Source organism: Pinus tabuliformis, chromosome 6 (assembly GCF_031772625.1).
Source record: "Pinus tabuliformis cultivar Carrire ecotype Pingquan chromosome 6, CPIR1, whole genome shotgun sequence".
NCBI lineage: Eukaryota > Viridiplantae > Streptophyta > Pinopsida > Pinales > Pinaceae > Pinus > Pinus tabuliformis.
In genome coordinates this window covers 105,650,253-105,669,878 of record NC_142292.1, presented here as the reverse complement: position 1 = coordinate 105,669,878, position 19,626 = coordinate 105,650,253, and the positions used below count along the sequence as shown (strand labels likewise).

Below are 19,626 nucleotides of genomic sequence, written 5' to 3'. Positions count from 1 at the left end.
TTATAAGGATAAAGGAAAGGAACCTGCTAGATGGAACAAGAAACAGAATGCAAATAAGAAAAGCTACTACACTCATGAAGATAGTGATGGTCTATCAAACAGTGATGAAGATGAACAAGGTAATGAATATAAGTTGTTAATGGCATTTGAAGATGATGATTATATGGATGCTATAGATGTGGATAACCTTTATGATGAAATTACTAGACTCAAGAGATGTATAGAAGAAAAGAACATGATCATTGATACTCTACAATTTCAAATTGTTGAAAAGGAAAAACATCTTGAAAAATTAGAAGGTGAAATTGTTGGTCTTAGAAAAGAGATTGAGAAAACAAAAGCTATTAATCTCGAGTTTGTCAAAGGATCTGAAACTTTGGATGAGATTATCAATGTGCAGCGGTTTCCACTAAACAAGACAGGTCTAGGCTATAATGGAGAAACTTCTCAAGCATCCACCTCAAAAAGTTATCTTGATGCAGCAAGAAGAAATGAGCAAAAGCACAATGAAGATCATTAGGTAAAGCAGGGACGAATTGCAAACAGAAACTATCAGGGGCAATCCATCTTAAGGGTGAACAAAAGCTACAACCAGCCACAGGTAAAATCTTCTCAATTTGGTTCAAGAATAGAGGACAATAGAAATTACAATCAATTGGCTGGTAGATTCGATAACCGCAGAAGTTTCTTCAATGGACAATGCTTTTCTTGCCATAACTTTGGTCACAAAGCAGCCCAATGTGTTGCATATAAAACGATCATGACTAGGGAAGCTCAAAAACAAAGAATTATGACGGGGATTACAAAAAGGACCTACAACAACTTTTCAGTTCTTGAAAATGAAGTTGAATGTTCTATTTGCAATAACTTTGGTCATGAAGACTCTGAATGCAGGAGCAGGTTTCAGCAGAAAAAGGAACAAGCCTCAAGCACCAAAACATGGAGAATAAAGGAACCTCAAACAGAAAGATGTGGGATAGCATTTTATGCAGAGGGACAGGAAAATCTATGGTACATTGACAGTGGATGTTCGAAGCATATGACAGGTGATAAAGAAAAACTTGAGTCTTATTCTACTCTAGAAAAGGGAAAGAAAGTCTCTTTTGGAAATGATACTCCTGCAACTATAAAAGGAAAAGGCATTGCTCAGTTAAAAGAAAAGGTCAAGGCTGGAAATGTTTTTTATGTTGATGGATTGAAGCATAATCTTCTAAGTGTCAGCCAGATGTGTGATCAAAGAACCGAGGTTATATTCAAATCAAATGGATGTCTTGTTCGTGATCTTGATACAGGTAAAACAGTGATCAAAGGAAAAAGAACTCCAAATAATCTGTACATATTTGAAGAAGGACAACAACAATGCTATCTGAGCAAGGATGATGAGCACTGGTTATGGCATCGGAGGTTAGGACATCTAAGCTTTTCACAAATAAGGAAAGCATGCAAATATCAGGCAGTTCGCGATCTTCCAGATATCAAAATTCCTGACAACACCATATGCAAATCATGTCAGTTTGGAAAACAAACCAGAACTAACTTTCCAGAGAAAGAAGGATCAGCTAGCATGCCTCTTGAGCTAGTACATACAGATACATGTGGTCCTTTCAGGAAAAGAACACCTCGAGGAGAAGAATACTTGATATTATTCATTGACGATTTCTCCAGGTTTGTCTGGTTAGGACTTATGAAGCACAAAGATGAAGCATTCGAAAAATTCAAATCCTTCAAAGCCTTGGTTGAAAATGAATCAGGTCACAAAATTAAGTGCCTCAGATCCGACAGAGGTGGGGAATTTACTTCAAATGAATTTTTCGATTTCTGTGAAGAACATGGGATAAGAAGAGAATTCTCTACAGCAAGAACTCCTCAGCAAAATGGAGTTGTGGAAAGAATGAACAGAACAGTCCAACAAATGGCTCGTGCTATGCTTGATGAGTCAGGAACTCCCGCAACTTTCTGGGGTGAAGCTGCACATGCTGCAGTTGTTATTCTCAACAAAAAAAATGTTCGGGTGAACAGCACTCAAACTCCTCATGAGCTCTGGAGTGGTAGGACTCCCTCAGTAAAGCACTTCAAAATCTTTGGGAGCAAATGCTATATCAAGAATACTGATGAGCATCTTGGCAAACTTGAACCTAGAGCAGATGAAGGCATTCTTCTTGGTTACTCTCCACATAGCAAAGCATACAAATGCTACAATAAAAGACTTGGCAGAATTGTTGACAACATTGATGTAGTGGTTGATGAGAAGGGATACATTCCTAGGCAAGTACATCATGAAGACATCGAAGAAGATGAAGGCTACCCCCAACGACAGAATGATGAAGAAGAAGAACCTCAAGAAGAACCTGAGGAGCAAAAAAGAATAGAAGAAAAGACTCCATCCAGATATGTTCAGAAGAACCATCCAGAATCTCAGACTATGGGGCAGAAAGAAGCAGGTGTACAAACAAGAAGAACAGTTGCAGAAGCGTCAAGCTATTTGGCATTACTCTCCTCTACTGAACCACAAAATGTGAAAGAGGCATGCAAAGATGAATGTTGGGTGAAAGCAATGGATGAAGAACTTGAGCAGATCGAAAAGAACAACACTTGGGAGCTGGTTCCTAGACCAAAAGATAAGAATGTTATCGGGACAAAATGGGTCTTCAAAAACAAATTGAATGAAAATGGAGAAGTAATTAGAAACAAAGCCAGACTTGTTTGTAAAGGGTATGCGCAGCAAGAAGGAATAGACTTTGAAGAAACCTTTGCTCCTGTTGCAAGACTTGAGGCCATCCGAATGTTCCTTGCTCTCTCAAGTTTTCAAAACTTTAAAGTATTTCAAATGGACGTGAAATCAGCCTTTCTGAATGGAGACTTGGAAGAAGAAGTGTACATTGAACAGCCAGATGGATTCATTCTTGGAAATGATCCAAATCTTGTATGTAGATTGAAAAAGGCTCTCTATGGTCTCAAACAAGCTCCAAGGGCTTGGTACTACCGTTTGGACAAATATCTTCATCAACAAAGCTTTTCAAAAGGATCAGCGGATAGCAATCTTTATATAAAAGTTGAAAATGACAAATTGCTAATACTTGTTGTGTATGTAGATGACATTATTTTTGGGAGCAATGAAGAAGTTATGAGTCAAAGCTTTGCCTTGGTCATGCAGAAAGAATTTGAAATGTCCTTGCTAGGAGAACTGACATATTTCCTTGGTTTGCAAATCCAACAAAAAGAAGGAGGAATCTTTTTATCTCAAACCAAGTATCTCAAACAGATTTTGAAGAAATATGGTATGGAAGATGCAAAACCAGTGTGTACACCCATGGTCACAGGATGTAGCCTCAGTGCAAATGATGAATCTGCAGCAGTACATCAACCAACCTACAGATCTATGATTGGAAGTTTACTTTATTTGACAGGTACCCGACCGGACATCATGCATGTAGTTGGAATAGTTGGAAGATTTCAGGCAAATCCGAAGGAGACTCATCTTCAGGCAGTGAAGAGAATTTTCAAATATCTTCAAGGGACTCAAAATTATGGTATCCTAGAGATACAGATCTTACACTTCATGCTTATACAGATGCAGATTGGGCCGGAAGCGTGGATGACAGGAAAAGCACAAGTGGCGGTGCGTTCTTTATGGGTTCCAGACCGGTATCTTGGTTCAGCAAGAAACAGAGTTCGATTGCCTTGTCTACAGCTGAAGCGGAATATGTTGCTGATGCATCTTGTTGCACCCAACTCCTTTGGATGATGCAGACTTTGCAGGATTTTCAAATCACTTGTACACCACCTATCCCCATCTTATGTGATAACACAAGTGCAATCAGCATCTCAAAGAATCATGTTATGAATTCAAAACCAAGCACATACCAATCAAGTATCATTTTCTCCGGGAACAAGTGCTTGAACAGAAGGTCAAGTTGGAGTATGTTCCTTCTAAGGAACAAGTTGCTGATATTCTCACCAAACCATTGCCCAGGGACACTTTTGAATACCTCAGGCAAAAGCTGGGGGTTGTTGATGTATCATCTTATTGCTGAACCTCTTCTGATTGATGGTACAGGTTCAGGGGGAGCATATAATGCATTGTTGGCATTATGGAGGATGTGCAGAAGGAGATCTTGGAAGTAGCTGCAATATGTCTCTATCTCTTTCATGGTGGATTATGGTTCTTCGTTGCAAATTTGGTTCATATTCAGGGGGAGCATGTTCTTAGGGGGAGCATAACCCTTTGCCCTTGATGTCAAAGGGGGAGAATGAAGCTGAAGCTTTGAGGTTGCCATCAAGTCCAAAGGGGGAGATTGTTGGCATTATGGCTAAAGTGTTGTCCTTGATGGCAACCCATTCAGGTGATAGATCACAGTACTTCAAGTCAGCAGCAGAGATTGATGATCAACTATCAAATATTGAAGAAAATAAAGGGTACGCAGGTACACCTTGCATAAGGTGCGTACACGCAGGTCAGTGTTACATAAAGTGCGTACATACCCGCAGTTATCCCGTTCAGGAGGTGCGTACCCCCAGTGCACACATTTCAAGGCAAAGAAATTCACATGTGAGGTTTTCTTATGTTTTACTCTTGGTATTTGCCGACGGTATTGTGTTATTATGGTGTCAGCTCGTGGTATTGATCCATGATTTAAGGAAGAGCTTTCCTATATAAAGCAAAGGAGATCATTTGGCTTGGGCATGTTTTGGGTTGAATATCTTATGAGGGCTAGATCTGACATATTATGATCTCTCTTGGGAGTATGTCTAGATCTAAATAAGGCGAATCTACTGATGGATTGAGATCTCTTCGACGCATGTTCAGATCTGTAGATCTGACTGTCTAGGTTATTTCTGAAATCTTGAATTCATCTATGCCCGAAGGTACGCAGGTACAGTGAAAGAAAAGTGCATACATACGCAGGAACGAAGCGTTTCAGGTGCGTACATACGCAGGCACAGAAGGGTTGCAGGTGCGGAGGTCCGCAGGCAGTTCAATGGACTCAGAGCGAGGTACGCAGGCTAGCAGTTGAGCAGGGTGCGTACATAAGCAGGCTAGCAGTTGAGCAGGGTGCGTACTGTAAGCAGGCAAGCAATTGAGCAGGGTGAGTACTGTAAGCAGGCCAGCAGTTGAGCAGGGTGCTTACGTAAGCAGGCGAGCAGTTGAGCAGGGTGCTTACTTCTCTTAAAATCTTTGTTTATCATTGTTGTGTTCTGGGTTTGGTCCTATTATTGTTGATCTGGTTACTACAGTTGATTGGGTGATTCTCTTATACTTGATGATTATTTGATGCTTATGGATCCAGTTTGAAAAATTTATGAAAAATGGTCCTTGTAAGAAAAGAAGTAGGGGGTTGTAGCTCCCTTCCAGGAGAGACTGGAAAACGAGAGAGAGAGTTGTAGCTCTCTGCAGGTTGCAGCCTACGTACTGGTAAAGGACTGCACCAGTACAAAACCATTGTAAAAGGAGTTTCTAATTTGAAAGAAGATAAAGACATATTGCAGCAGGTGGTTTTCACCCACATTGGGTTTCCACCTTACATCTTGTGTTCTTTGGTGTGACTATCTGTTTTCTTTTGTTCATGCTCATTATTTTATGGTACTGACATGCAAAAATAATTCAAAGAACAAATAAAGAAGATTTATTAAAAGAATTAGATAATACTGATTCACCCCCCCCCCTCTCAGTATTATTTCCAACATATAGACCCATACTGCCGACACATAGACATACAGACCCATACTGTCGAACTGATACATAAACACAGGATTCAAAGACAGAGTGATGCTCCTGCGGCCTAGGCTGCCGAGAGCGAACTGCTTGACTTGATCATTCATCGTCCGTGGTGTAGGGCGCTTCCTCAACTCGGCACCCAAATTGCAGAGAGTCGTCAGAATCGGAGAGAGGGACCACCGCGCTGGAAGGGAGACCCTGAACATGCTCGCTTGGACCCGCAAGAGCTGCTGGAGTCGCTAAGGAGGAGCTTTCCCTAACAGGGCGTTGCAGGTCAATTATAGGCACTGTCCCTTGAACTTGAGGAGGGTTTTCCAGAGTTGCATCTGCCTGATCTCTGAAAATATCACAATGCTCAATAGTTACAGAGACAATAAAAGTAGAATTGGCGAGTGTGCAGGGTATCTGATACCTGACCGTAGGATGCGCCTCATGTCCACAATCAATTATGCGTTCGCTCCCCAGCCCTCTGCCTCGTCCGGCTCTGTTACCATGGAGGTGCTGCTGCTCAGATGTAGCTTCGACGGAGGAGGAAGGAGAAATGGGGGCAGACCTCTGAGTGGTGGCCCGTCCGCGAGAGCCTCCGCGTCTACTGCACATTCTCAGTCTCTCACCCCGCATTGCTGGATAAAGAAGAACCCGCTTGCTGAAACCCGGAGAGGAGGGATTAATTAGGACGGGGGCCGCCGAATTTGGCTCACAACGCCTGGGAATTGCTCTCAAGCTTGTGACAGTCCCTGAATTGGCCACAGAGCATGAATGCCCTTGCTCATTCCCTCGCTCCACCGAGTAATGCGCCAGTGTTGCAGCGGAATGCCAGACGATTGCAGAAGAATGCGCAAGTGTAGCAGGAGCTCCCAGTTTATTAATCGCCATCGCACAGTTATCCAGGAGACAAATTATGGAAGACAAGACCAGCATTAATGCCCTCGTTGATATTCCAGCATGCGAACCTCTCTTACATCCCGCGAGGTGTTGCGTGTCACACATGGCCTGACCCCTGCCCATGTGATTCCCCATCTGTCCGCCGCTCACCTTAAGCACCCGCATCCGGGAAACATGAGTTTAGTTTTTATGTATTGCAAGTTTTTTTTTTTTGGTTTCTGGTTCAATTTTGTAGAGTATATGATCTACATCACTGCAAAATTCTAGTATATAGAGCGAGCAGAGGCAACAAGGCCTTCTAATAGATATATTGGAACATTGAAATGGTTGAACTTAAAAAATTATGTTTTGTTTTTATGCTGATATAAATTGTTCTAGCTATACAATCCAGGTTTTATGAAATATAAATAATCATTCTATTAATAAAAAATTTATTATATCTTTAAAATTTTAAATCTTTAAAATTTTTATAATTTTATAAATAATAAATTATATAAAATAATGTTTAGAAATTTTTTCCAACCATTCACAAAATTCCATTTTTTTATTTATATCCCACTGTCACACTAAATTCTTGAACCTAGATGGAAAACAAATAAATTTTGGAATGTTTGGAACCTCATTTTATAAGTATTATCCTTTTTTGTTCTTCACGTTCCTCCCTAAACTTAAGTTGACAACTGATAAATCTTTAGAATCTTGGAATTTCTCTTTATTAAGTGGACAACTGATAAATCTTAGTCCGCTTACGTTTAGGGAGGAACGTGAAGAACAAGAAAGAGATTCACGTGAAGGAGATATAAAATAATACATAGATATATATGTTTTGTTTCACCACCTATCTCCCTCGCGTTTATGTCCATGGTTAATACCAAGGGCTCAAATAACTTTTGGATATGACTACCTTGTATAACCTGCATACTAATCATCTTTGAAGAAAGGCAACGTCCACAGAATGATTCTGCATTGTCTTTGACAAAACTATGACTAAAATATCTTGAAGTTCTAAATAATCATCAATGCCAAATATTTACAATAATACAACTTATAACAACATGAATTTTGAAGAACAGATTATGAATATTAAAGCAAGATTATGAACAGAATCCGAAGCTAGCTATACAAGTGTGTATGCATATCAACTTACGATAAACAGAGTCTTGTAACTGAGGATGCTACCATGGGAGAAAGCTATGAAATCTGCCAAAGGTTCTCCTAGCCTTATGGGAGATCTGCCATGAAATCTGCCAAAGGTTCTCCTAAGTCTTATGGGAGAAGATAAAAGAGTTCTTATGGAAGAATTCGGCAATTTTTAGGGTCAATTTATAAAAGTAGATAAAAGTCATGAAGGGAAAAAGTTCTCATGTATACATAAATATGTATAGAATTGGATTTAAACAAAGGTTTCCCTCATTGGATTAACCAGGATTGGGAAAAGAATTTAATTAACCCAACCATTTAACTACAAGAATAAAATCTTCAAACTGAGACTGCCAATATGTAGACCTTCTAATGACTCCTGCTCATAAAAGGCACAGCAAGTGGAATGTGATTGAAAGCTATCATTGATCTTCTCATAAGTGGCCTTTAATGAGTTTCAAAAAAAAAAAGAGAACAGGAAAAATTCAGACACCGTTAAGACTACAAGATAACCCAAAGAAAGGAAAGCAACCAGAATTACAGAAACAACGGAGAGAAACGAAAAGTTAGATTAATAGACAACCAAAAGAAAACAGGCACAAGAAACAACGACGAAAAAGGAGGACTGAGAACCTAACAAGGAGAAATAGGAAACGAAAAGTTAGATTAATAGACAACTAAAAGAAAACAGGCACAAGAAACAACGACGAAAAAGGACTGAGAACCTAACAAGGAGAAATAGCAGCCATAGACCCGGACCGATAACCCAACTGGAAAAATATATCCTAGACTCTCACACACCAGCAGAAGACCACATGTGAGGAAGAGGAACCACAAGAAGTAAATCCAAAGTCACCTGAAACTCTGAGACAAATGAATGAAGAGGACCTCAAAACATCAAGATCCCTTTGCCAAATCCTCAACAGTCGAAAATGGATGCAAGATCCATTCAAACAAAGACAAAAAAGGAACCACAACCCTGTGCCCTCCACCTATAATTTTAGCTCTGGTGGCTGCTTTTTGAGGAAGTCAGTCTGACGATGATGGCCAACCCCACCCAGGAGGACGTCATCAATCAATGCTAGTGGTTTTGTTTTAGCAGAATAGACTCCACTCATTCGTGGCTTCTAAGCCACACTATGCCCTACAGGCTACAACCCCTCGGGATATGTTTTTTGAAACTTACAAAGAAAAAAAGTAGCAAGCAAACAGAAGTTAGTTACTTCAAATATATGGAAGAAAAAGAGTGCTACCTTGGGGACGTGTTCCAGAGTGACACCTTGAGAAAAAATGGGAATAGTAGCCCTATGGTGACAAAAACATCACTAACTTGAGTGGAAGATATTTCCCTTGTTCATCAATTTTGGGTTTCAGTATTTTATTTTAAGAAAAACAGGGACCACATCTCTGGCTAAGAGTGTTAAAGGTTAAACTAACTCTTAAAAAAATAAAGGAAAACTAAATTTAACCTCTAAGATAAATGAAACAAAAAGTAAAGTAAAATAAACAGCTTCAAATAAATGCAAGAAAAAGAGTACTCTTTTGGAGACATGTTCCAGAATGATTGCTCGACCAAAAATGGCAATCGGAAGCCCAATGGTCACAAAAAGAACCCAACCCTTGAGTGGAAGACACCTCCCCGGCTCACTAAATTTAGGTTTCAGTGTTTCATTAACAAGAGGGCAAAGGTTGATTAAGAAATATATCATTTTGGGCACATCTTTCCAAAACATAGATAACTGATTGACAGGGTAATATCCTTCAGAATGACCTAAAACCTTCCCTCCACCTGTAGCTACTGCATAATACATTCTCCCTATTCCATCGACCCAAACAATGTTGACAACATAAACACTGCAATCATCCCACATCAAGCAACATTTTCAATGACATAAACAGTGAAACAAATCGCTCACGGCTTGTGCGCTATTTTTACGCCGTAAGGCGTTTCCCTCTGAGATGAAGTCCCCAGATGCCTTTCTGTCTTAATGGCAGTCGTCCGATCTTTTTGTTAGACGATTGAAATAAAATCAGCCGTACAATTTAATAAGAAATATTTTAAAACATTAAGAAAACCGTTATCGAACCCGTCATGACGCGTGGATATCAACGTTTGATTCTCACGGTCGAGAATCGTTTGGGGATATCTGAGGATGAAATTCTTGGGAGAGTAACGATTCCTGTGAATAACATAGACAAACGACTGGATGATAAGCCTGTGAATCCTCGATGGTTCAGACTTGACAACCCTGCTGTTGCTCCGGGGGAGGGAAAGTCGAAGAAGAAAGAAGTGGAGTCCGCGAGTAGAATTTATCTGAGATTGTCTTTAGATGGGGGCTATCATGTGCTGGACGAGCCTATTCATTAGTGGCGATGTGAGGCCGACCGACGAGCGTCTCTGGAAGCCTAACATTGGTATTTTGCAGGTTGAGATCTTGCGCGCTCAGAACTTGCTTCCTACGAAGTGCAAAGATGGACGACACAGAATGGATGCTTACTGCGTTGCAAAATATGGACAGAAATGGGTTCGTACCAGGACTATGATTGATACCTTCAGTCCAAAATGGAATGTGCAATATACCTGGGAAGTTTATGATCCCTGTACAGTAATCGCTGTTTGTGTTTTTGACGATTGCCATCTTCAAGGAGACGAAAAGTCTTCAGCATCCGTGAAAGATGTCGGGATCGGTAAGGTTCGAATCCGCCTTTCGACTCTCGAAACAGATCGCGTATACACGCATGCCTATCCTCTGTTGAGGTTTAATCCCTCAGGAGTCCTGAAGGTGGGCGAGCTTCATCTGGCTTTTCGTTTCTCCTGTTCGTCTCTGATGAACATGATGCTGATTTATACACAGACATTGCTTCCGAAGATGCATTATCTTTGTCCCCTTTCTCTAAGGCAGTTTGACCATTTGACATACCAGGCAATGCGGATAGCGGCAATGCAGCTGAGCCGAGCCGAGCCTCCTCTGAGGAGAGAAGTGGTGGAGTATATCATGGATGTGGATTCACATATGTGGAGCATGCGCCGCAGTAAGGCGGAATTCTTCCGCATAATGAATATCCTGGCTCCTCTCACAGCGGTAGGGCGATCGTTTAACGATATATGCCTCTGGAAAAACCCTGCAACCACCGTCCTGGTGCACATCCTCTTCTTGATTCTCATCTGGTACCCAGAGCTAATTCTTCCTACCGTCTTCCTCTGCATGTTCCTGATTGGCTTATGGCAATTTCGTTTCCGTCCACGGCACTCACTCGATATGGACACAAGCCTCTTCCAGGCCGGACTGGTTCATCCTGACGAAATCGGTGAAGAATTCGACACATTCCCCACTAGCAAAGCCTCTAACGTTGTGAGAATGCGATACGATCGAATCCGGGAGTCTGCTGGGCGAATACAGACCATGGCGGGGGATATGGCTACTGAAGTAGAAAGGCTTCAAAATCTTCTGAGGTGGAGCGATCCACGAGCGACTACCATATTTGTCATATTTTGCTTGATAGCTGCCACAGTTCTCTATACCACGCCCTTCCAAACTGCAGTGATTTTTGTTCTGTATCTCCTGCGCCATCCGAGGTTCCGCCACGGGCTTCCTTCTGCTCCTCTCAATTTCTTCAGGAGATTGCCTGCTCGTACCGATAGTCTGTTGTAAAAATAGCTTGGTCTTTCATGTCTGCTGAAGCTAGACCTCTGTTCTTTTAATTTAGCTTTTGTTCTGCGAATATACTATTCTAGTTGTGTATGTTTCTTTAATTTACATTTCCATGTTATTTCTTAACCGATGTAATTGACGATCTATCTATGATTTTATAGCTGCAACAGTGCAGAATTACCAGCATTCCTGTTCCGAGACTATGTCATCAAGGCTTTTCTCCTTCAGCTAATCTAATGTATTGGCACTTCCTCATGTTGTGTAGTGGAGGAGCTTGTAAATTTTCTTATAATCTAATTTCCTTCTGGAACTGCTGGAGAGTTGATGCGCTGTATAGCCAACTGTACCATATTTTTCAACACAAAAAATGGATGCTATTTCAGCTGTGCTCTCTTTTCCCTACATTACAGCTCCAGCTTTGGATACTATATAGGAGCCACCCGTGCTTCTGCCATAGTCTCTTCAGAAGATAAACCAATATTATGTTTCTTAACTGGACTGACTGCATTAATAACAAGTTAATTTGGTGTGGGAACGTGGTTGAATCTGATCAATGTCTGAAATTTTTGATCTTTTTTAGATTTGTGATCTAGAAGAAACGCTTATGCCACAAGATTAGTAACTCTTTATTTGGTTTTTAAGAGATTTAAATTTGTAACCACAGAGAAGATCCTTCCACCAGAGAGACCACCACAGGATTACCAAAGTCTCGGTTTATTATCCAAAACTAAGAAGAAAGTGGAAGACCACCACAGGATTACCATAGTCTCTGTTTATTATCCAAAACTAAGAAGAAACAGTTGTAAATTAAGGTTCAAACAAAATAGTTCAATCATAAGAAGAAGCAGTTGTAACTTAAGGTTCAAACAAAATAGTTCAATCACTTCATTTCGACTAAAATAGTTCAATCACTTTATTCCAACTATGATGCTTAAAGCGAATTCAATCACTTTACTTCAACTAGGATGCTTACAGTGACATCTGTGAAGTGGTTTATGCAATTGATGTGAGTTATTTCTCCATCTCCATATTCTGTATGGCTGTGCAACACCATTGTATTAACTATTTCAGCATGTAAATATTTTGCATCACTGTGCAACACATATGCAACAACTATGGAGAAAGCAGGTCAGACTCCCTAAACTTCCCTGAGTTACCGTTTTGCATTGAACGAAACAAATCTTCAACCTGTAAACAGTGCTAAACATACCCTAACCCTCCCAGTATCCAGTTCAATTCTAAAGTCCTCACCAAACAGGATTTCATAAAATCTCTTCTTTTAATGAATCAAAATTTTGTAAGAAGTATCACATGTGTTTAATTTGAGTGAATAAGAAAAACTTACTTTTGGAGTTTTGGTGTTTGGAATTGCTTTACAGTAGTCCCACTAATGTGCCCTCATTTTTTGCACAGTTTCTATTTCTATAAAATGACATGTTGATATTTTATGATAAAGTTTCTATTTATGTAAAGTGGCATGTTGGTATGTTATAATAAAAATAAAAAGTAAAGATGTCTTAATTCTTACTGAATTAAATGAGAAAGATAAAAATTCCAAATAATATGTCTCAATTCTGGTTAAGTTTGTAAAATTTAGTTAAGTTAAAAAAATAAAAACTCCAAATAACATGCCTCAAATCTTGTTAAGTCTATAAAATTAATTGATTGTTGATACTAGCTTAAAAATTAAGTTAATTGTTGTTAAGTCTGTAAAGTTTAGTTAAATTAAAAAAATAAAAACTCCAAATAACATGCCTCAAATCTTGTTAAGTCTATAAAATTGAGTGATTGTAAGAATGGTTGATACCAACTTAAAAATTAAGTTATAATATCAAAATTAAGTTATAATGTCAACTAACTTGACCCAAATAAATTAAGCAGTAAAAAAACATTTAAAAACATTTCATCAATATAAAATTGTGCTAAGTACATACACCAGAATTTCCCCCAAAACTCATTCCAGGGATAATATGAAAAAGAATTTAATATTTCACAGCTTTTAAACTCACTTGTCATGTAATTCCTATGGCTTTTACGCCATCCCTTGTCCCATACTCCACTTTTTTAAGGCATCCCTGGTCACAAAACCCGCCCTTCACTGATGTAGCAATACCATGGACAGGTTAGAAAGCATGGATGAATGTGTATACCTAGAACCATCCACTAGAGAGTAACAGAGATGTGTTACCATCTAGTGTGGGGATGACACTCTCAACACCTTATCTATTTATTTTAGTAAAAAGATTCTATGTAAATTTTCTTTCCCTTATAAAATATAAATTTTGATAAAATACATTGAGGGTTCATTCGACGAAATTTTATTTTTTAGTTAAATTTCAAATCATATAATTCATAACTTAAAAAGGGTGCAAGAGAGGGATTCCAAAGTTTTATTTTATGAAGAATATCATTGTTCATTTAACTTTTTGTTTCAAGGAGTTTTATTTTAGAGTAAAGTTTTATTTTTATATTTGATATTAAAATTTAAATATATGAAAAAATTAATATTAAAAATTAAATTTTTTTAAGAAAAAACAATTTCTTTATATGGATTGCTTATGATGATGATAATGAATGGTAATGATGAAATGTATATAATTTGATAAACTTATTTATAAATATATATTGCATAGAGATTTGCTTTTTAAAAGATTTATAGGTGAATCTTTCATGCCTTTATAGTCAATAAAGGGATAATTGTTGTCATCAAGCTTTTTACTTCCTAGGGGACGCGTTATCGCTGCTGCCGGGGTTCTATGCCTTGTGATTTCATTTTACATATTTCATGCACTAAACTACTTGTCGATCCGATGTAAGAGATGAGAATGTAGTCAATATCGCCACTTAAAATGCATGCAATCACATGCCCACCTCAGCTTTCGATCCACTAGAAGAGATGTCAATGTTATCAATATCGCCACTTGAAGTGCCCCACAACCACATGTCCACCTTAGCTGCATACTCGGGAGTCCCTTTAGGAACAACAACGACAATGCAAGTGAGAAGCTCTTCATCAACATGAGCCATAACGAAGATGAAAAAAACTTGGGATGTTCTGGGGAAGGGTTCGATAGTTCTAGGCTTGTCTTCGTCAATACATTGTCTAGTGGTAAATGAACTATGCTCACGGATAGATATAAGGTAACCATATGAAAATATTTTTAAAGTTTATATATGTGTGTTTCCTAATAAAATGAAACAATTGTCCAACAGTGGTTATATCTTGCCCCTTTATCGTTTTTTTTAAACCCAAGGTACTTTACAAAACATATAAGGGTTGTTCTTTGTATTTGTGGCTGGGAGACTTCATTAAAGATGATATTACTAATGCAAAACTATTTTGCTTTCATAAATGAGTATGATATCTGAGTTTTCACTTGTCATTTTCTTTTGTGATGAAGTTTGTGATATTTGAGTTTTCACTTGTCATTGTGTTTTGGGTTGAAGTTTGAATGTTGTATTCACCATTGATTATGATATTTACATTTTTACTTTTTATTTATTTTTAACTGAAGTTTGTTGGAATAATTTAATTTATATATTTTTGTAAGAGAAGTTAGTATTTCAACATGTTAATGGGCATGTTAGTTCATATTTGGTTTCTTGTTAGTTGACATTTGGTTGCATATTTGTTAGGTGTATCTTTGCACCTTATAGGGGAAATTGCCAGTATAGACTTTTAGTGAGTTATCTTGTATCATTTTTTTAATACTTTTTAGGTATGCTAAATGGTTTTATTAATCAGGTAATTAGAGTAATTTATAACTTTTTTGGTCTCATATGACATGGAATTAAATTAGTTGAATGATACCATTCAACTTACTATAGCTATGTTGCACTTCCTTTGGGGATAACAAGGACGAGGGGACAATTTTTCGGTGTGGCTATAACACACCCACAAATTTTCCAAGGGACGACAAGTTGGGGACGATATATATATATATATATATATATATATATATATATATATATATATATATATATATATCTGATTTTAAATTTTAAATTCACCATATGCATAAAGATTGTAACATACATCCTCTCACAACTACCCACTTTCATCGGCTTACTCGGGGTAAACATGAGATGAATGGCTACTATGATATGACTCAACCTCCTAGATGCCCTTAAGGAAATGGAGTTGACACAACAGGACCTTGCTGACTTCCTTAGGTGCCATAGCACCTCTAGGAGAAACCCAACACCTCCAGGTGTCCAATCCCTGAGTGTTGTGAAGATAAATCCCATTTGCAAATAGAGGCAATCTCTTTATCCCAATGAGTGGGTCTAGCAATAAACTTAACAAACTAATGCACACTTTCCTAGGTTATGTTTAAAAATGCAAAGAGAGGGAGAAACCTGTTGAAAAGTGTGTAACAAGAAATGCTTGTTGAGAATGCAACAAGATGATGGATTTTAGTTAAATTTCAAATCATATAATTCATAACTTAAAAAGGGTGCAAGAGAGGGATTCCAAAGTTTTATTTTATGAAGAATATCATTGTTCATTTAACTTTTTGTTTCAACGAGTTTTATTTTAGAATAAAGTTTTATTTTTATATTTGATATTAAAATTTAAATATATGAAAAAATTAATATTAAAAATTAAATTTTTTTAAGAAAAAACAATTTCTTTATATGGATTGCTTATGATGATGATAATGAATGGTAATGATGAAATGTATATAATTTGATAAACTTATTTATAAATATATATTGCATAGAGATTTGCTTTTTAAAAGATTTATAGGTGAATCTTTCATGCCTTTACAGTCAATAAAGGGATAATTGTTGTCATCAAGCTTTTTACTTCCTAGGGGACGTGTTATCGCTGCTGCCGGGGTTCTATGCCTTGTGATTTCATTTTACATATTTCATGCACTAAACTACTTGTCGATCCGATGTAAGAGATGAGAATGTAGTCAATATCGCCACTTAAAATGCATGCAATCACATGCCTACCTCAGCTTTCGATCCACTAGAAGAGATGTCAATGTTATCAATATCGCCACTTGAAGTGCCCCACAACCACATGTCCACCTTAGCTGCATACTCAGGAGTCCCTTTAGGAACAACAACGACAATGCAAGTGAGAAGCTCTTCATCAACATGAGCCATAACGAAGATGAAAAAAACTTGGGATGTTCTGGGGAAGGGTTCGATAGTTCTAGGCTTGTCTTCGTCAATACATTGTCTAGTGGTAAATGAACTATGCTCACGGATAGATATAAGGTAACCATATGAAAATATTTTTAAAGTTTATATATGTGTGTTTCCCAATAAAATGAAACAATTGTCCAACAGTGGTTATATCTTGCCCCTTTATCGTTTTTTTTAAACCCAAGGTACTTTACAAAACATATAAGGGTTGTTCTTTGTATTTGTGGCTGGGAGACTTCATTAAAGATGATATTACTAATGCAAAACTATTTTGCTTTCATAAATGGGTATGATATCTGAGTTTTCACTTGTCATTTTCTTTTGTGATGAATTTTGTGATATTTGAGTTTTCACTTGTCATTTTGTTTTGCGTTGAAGTTTGAATGTTGTATTCACCATTGATTATGATATTTACATTTTTACTTTTTATTTATTTTTAACTGAAGTTTGTTGGAATAATTTAATTTATATATTTTTGTAAGAGAAGTTAGTATTTCAACATGTTAATGGGCATGTTAGTTCATATTTGGTTTCTTGTTAGTTGACATTTGGTTGCATATTTGTTAGGTGTATCTTTGCACCTTAAAGGGGAAATTGCCAGTATAGACTTTTAGTGAGTTATCTTGTATCATTTTTTTAATACTTTTTAGGTATGCTAAATGGTTTTATTAATCAGGTAATTAGAGTAATTTATAACTTTGTTGGTCTCATATGACATGGAATTAATTTGAGTGAATAAGAAAAATTTACTTTTGGAGTTTTGGTGTTTTGAATTTCTTTACAGTAGTCCCACTAATGTGCCCTCATTTTTTGCACAGTTTCTATTTCTATAAAATGACATGTTGATATTTTATGATAAAGTTTCTATTTATGTAAAGTGGCATGTTGGTATGTTATAATAAAAATAAAAAGTAAAGATGTCTTAATTCTTACTGAATTAAATGAGAAAGATAAAAATTCCAAATAATATGTCTCAATTCTGGTTAAGTTTGTAAAATTTAGTTAAGTTAAAAAGATAAAAACTCCAAATAACATGCCTCAAATCTTGTTAAGTCTATAAAATTAATTGATTGTTGATACTAGCTTAAAAATTAAGTTAGTTGTTGTTAAGTCTGTAAAGTTTAGTTAAATTAAAAAAATAAAAACTCCAAATAACATGCCTCAAATCTTGTTAAGTCTATAAAATTGAGTGATTGTAAGAATGGTTGATACCAACTTAAAAATTAAGTTATAATATCAAAATTAAGTTATAATGTCAACTAACTTGACCCAAATAAATTAAGCAGTAAAAAAACATTTAAAAACATTTCATCAATATAAAATTGTGCTAACTACATACACCAGAATTTCCCCCAAAACTCATTCCATGGATAATATGAAAAAGAATTTAATATTTCACAGCTTTTAAACTGTCACTTGTCATGTAATTCCTATGGCTTTTACGCCATCCCTTGTCCCATACTCCACTTTTTTAAGGCATCCCTGGTCACAAAACCCGCCCTTCACTGATGTAGCAATACCATGGACAAGTTAGAAAGCATGGATGAATGTGTATACCTAGAACCATCCACTAGAGAGTAACAGAGATGTGTTACCATCTAGTGTGGGGATGACACTCTCAACACCTTATCTATTTATTTTAGTAAAAAGATTCTATGTAAATTTTCTTTCCCTTATAAAATATAAATTTTGATAAAATACATTGGGGGGTTCATTCGACGAAATTTTATTTTTTAGTTAAATTTCAAATCATATAATTCATAACTTAAAAAGGGTGCAAGAGAGGGATTCCAAAGTTTTATTTTATGAAGAATATCATTGTTCATTTAACTTTTTGTTTCAACGAGTTTTATTTTAGAATAAAGTTTTATTTTTATATTTGATATTAAAATTTAAATATATGAAAAAATTAATATTAAAAATTAAAATTTTTTAAGAAAAAACAATTTCTTTATATGGATTGCTTATGATGATGACAATGAATGGTAATGATGAAATGTATATAATTTGATAAACTTATTTATAAATATATATTGCATAGAGATTTGCTTTTTAAAAGATTTATAGGTGAATCTTTCATGCCTTTGCAGTCAATAAAGGGATAATTGTTGTCATCAAGCTTTTCACTTCCTAGGGGACGCGTTATCGCTGCTGCCGGGGTTCTATGCCTTGTGATTTCATTTTACATATTTCATGCACTAAACTACTTGTCGATCCGATGTAAGAGATGAGAATGTAGTCAATATCGCCACTTAAAATGAGTGTGACTATAGTTGTGCATGATGATTTGCACAATCAGAGGGATTTAGTATGACAATGAATTGGCCAATATCAAGAATTGTAGTTTGTGCTCACGTCCAACAGAGTGTGAGTGATTATTTGCAGGTCAAATACAAGTTTGGTAAGCCATTCTCATCAGTTCTTGAGTAGGTGTTGAGCTGGAGAGGCAGGCAAGAAGTGGAATAGATTTGGAGATCAGATCTGAGTTGTATTGTGTGTAGCATGTGGAGATAGTACTGAGTCCTTGTGAGGAGTATTGTACTATGTATTGTTACACGATTCAATGAATATAATATACAGATAGTGTGGGGTTTTTAGCGAGATGCTTTCCCCCAGATACATACTGTGTTAATGAGTTTGATTGATGCTTCTATGTGTACCTGTGAATGTTTCTGCTTCTGTAAATTAATGATCAACGTAGAGGAGATTATGTATTATACATGTTCCGCTTATAATTGTATGATCAGGATAATCTCTGTGAATATGTGTTAAATTATTCAAAATTTCTACAACCTCACTATGATGCTAATTGCTCAATCCTTTGGTGATGGCTTCGATCCCTTAGCTTCTAGGCTCGCTCCATGCTTATGCCTTACATCTGAATACTTGCAAGAGAGATCAAAGGACAATACGAGATACCAGAGCATACATAATATATATCAAACATTAACTACTTGATAGATCAAGGAATATCAAGCTAAATGCATAAATATTTAGACATTGATGGAAAGTGAACATTAGATGTATATATTAATGAATAGAAAATGGGAAGCATACAACCATTGCCTTGAT

The 19,626-nt window shown here is 36.9% G+C and overlaps 1 pseudogene; it reads left to right on the top strand.

Annotated features, from left to right (window-relative positions):
* Positions 1-9,833: 9,833 nt before the first annotated feature.
* LOC149257511 (FT-interacting protein 3-like) lies at positions 9,834-11,667 on the top strand (annotated as a pseudogene).
* The last annotated feature ends 7,959 nt before the right edge of the window (positions 11,668-19,626 follow it).